Source organism: Pseudophryne corroboree, chromosome 2 (assembly GCF_028390025.1).
Source record: "Pseudophryne corroboree isolate aPseCor3 chromosome 2, aPseCor3.hap2, whole genome shotgun sequence".
Classification (NCBI taxonomy): Eukaryota; Metazoa; Chordata; class Amphibia; order Anura; family Myobatrachidae; genus Pseudophryne; species Pseudophryne corroboree.
This window is the reverse complement of record NC_086445.1, coordinates 301,346,798-301,349,405: the sequence shown is the minus strand read 5'-3', so window position 1 is coordinate 301,349,405 and position 2,608 is coordinate 301,346,798. Positions and strand designations below refer to the sequence as shown.

Sequence of the window (2,608 nt, the reverse complement as noted above, 5' to 3'; positions counted from 1 at the left end):
TTAGTTAAACTAGAAGCATGGCAGCAAAATGGAGAATGAGCTTCAATACAGACATGTGTAAGGTAATGCACTGTGGTAGCAAGAACAAAATTAACACCTATATACTAAATGGGGTAAAATTAGCGTATTATGTACTGGAAAAAGACTTAGGTGTTCAAATAGCAAACTTAGCAGCAGTACCCAAGAGCAAAGAAGGCTAATAAGATATTAGCATGCATAAAACGGGGAATTGACGCAAGGGACGAGAGTGTTATACTCCCATTATATAAATCACTAGTGAGGCCACATCTTGAAAACTGTGTACAATTTTGTGCACCATATTATTAAAAAGATATCCTGGAGCTAGAAAAGGTGCAGAGGCGGGCGACCAAACTAATTAAGGGCATGGAGTCACTGGAATACGAAGAATGGCTTGAAAGGCTAGGCATGTTTAAACTGGAAAAGAGGAGACTAAGAGGGGACATGGTCAACATTTAAAAAAAAATAATATATATATATATATATATATATATATGTTTTTGGGAAGATCAACACAGAGGACACGTGGTCACTCGTTTAGGTTAGAGGAGAGGAGATTCCGAACAAAGCTAAGAAAAGGTTTTTTTCACAGTAAGGACAATATGCGTTTGAAATTCCCTGCCTGGGAGAGTAGTAACGGTGGACTCAGTCAACACCTTTAAGAACGATCAGGTGAACAAGCTCCTCCCAGCGAAACGCGCGTCACTTCCGGTCCGGCGCTCGACTTCCGGGATCTCCGTTACGGAGCTCCGGCGGGCGGACTCCTCCACAGCACACCGCAAGTACCACACACCTCCCCCTGTTAGTTTGTGGCAGGCTCTCCTACAGGCACCTCATCCCTCTGTGTTTTTCTGATTCACAGGGGATGAGCATTCTCCGCTCCGTGCATATGGCACGGATAAGATAGGTTGCCATAGCAACAAGCCCTGACTTAAACAGCAATTGGTGGCTGTCTCTCCAGATTTCTTTCACACAGACCAGTTATTTAACCATTCAGAGAGACCATCAATCAGATGGCAATGCTTATATCATCCTCTCAACCATCTCTTTAAATAGCTAAGTCAGGACAGTGTTTTGGAGAATCTGAACAAATCCACAGAAGGTCTTTACACATAATCTGCACTGTACAAATTATGACAAATATGGACTTATGTGTGTAAAATAATAATAAATTTTTTCCATGCAAATTGATCATTGGTTATACTGTGGTTTTGTGCTTGTGTGCTGGAATTTATGGGTATCATTATGCTTTTCATGTGGTAACATATAATATTTTTGCAAAGCATTTAGCAATTTATTTATTTATTTTGAATCTGTCTAAATCCAGACTAACAGATTTTTTCAATTATTAGAACAACCTTTTACCTTGCATTCCTATTTGGATTAAGTAGATATTTATATCTACCTTGTCATTTCCAGACTGATATAATTGGATGTGCATGCAGAATTTGTTTTGCCCTCTTTGAGGACTTTTGCTTCATGTATGTGTCTCTTTTCATGGTTTCTTATAAATTCCCACTACGGCTATATTCTGAATGCTACATTGTGGGCAAATAATTTGACAACATTCATATACTTGGCACCAGTGTCAACTCCAGGATACCGGCTGCCCTATGCTTCATTTTGATACTACACATATGTGAATATTCCCCTTGCACCCGGTTATATCTTTTTTCACCCAAATTATTGGGATACAGTGTCTAGATACTTTTCAGTAACCGGGTTTCATTTTATCTATACTTTTCCTGATACCTTCTCAGACCAGCCCAAACCTATTAAGCAATTGGTTTTTCCATACGCAGATAGGTTTATACCTGACTGTCTACAGTCATACCATGCTGGATATGCCCGATCTCGTCTGATCTTGGAAGCTAAGCAGCATTGGGCCTGGTCAGTACCAGAAAGGGTGACCCTCTGGGAATACCAGGTACTGTAGTATCAAGGAATACACCTTCCGTGTATATATCTTTAATTCACCTATATCCCTATTGCTATTGTTCTTTGCAGCACTAATAATTGTGTTACCTAAGAAGGAGTCCAGAGTCGTTAAAGCCAGTTTTTCCTGTTTCTCTCATATGAATATACTTAAGTATAAAAATTCATAAATCCATAGAGAATACAGGATTTACCAACAAATTTTCGCTCTGATTCAATTCAAACATCAATACTCGCTTATTCCCAGTGGGTGTGCGGATAAACCCTCTGCCACCTACTTTACATTAAGAGAGTCACATATCGTCACATTGTGATTTAATACTTATTTTATTCACCTTGCTGATATATACAGCATCATTTATTTATTTTGTTTGTCTCTCCCCCCTTTTTTTATCGTCTGATATGTAATAAAAGTTATGTTTTATCTTTATAATTATATCTCACATTACTTCATCTTCATTACCAATTGAATTATCTAAAGTGTGCCCCAGAAAGACATCTAAACAGTCTCTTTTTGCTTCTTCGCAAAAAAAACCCTACAAAGTTTGTTCTGAACTTATGTCAGGGAGCACCGCCAACCCTATACTACCCACAAAAGCCGATCAGGCGAACTGGTAGTTTTATGTTGGTTATCAGTATGATTTCTGCCCTCTAC

General features: G+C 38.8%; 1 pseudogene; it reads left to right on the top strand.

Moving 5' to 3' along the window:
- Nucleotides 1-1,838: 1,838 nt before the first annotated feature.
- On the top strand, nucleotides 1,839-1,957 carry LOC135051428 (5S ribosomal RNA; annotated as a pseudogene).
- Nucleotides 1,958-2,608: the final 651 nt, after the last annotated feature.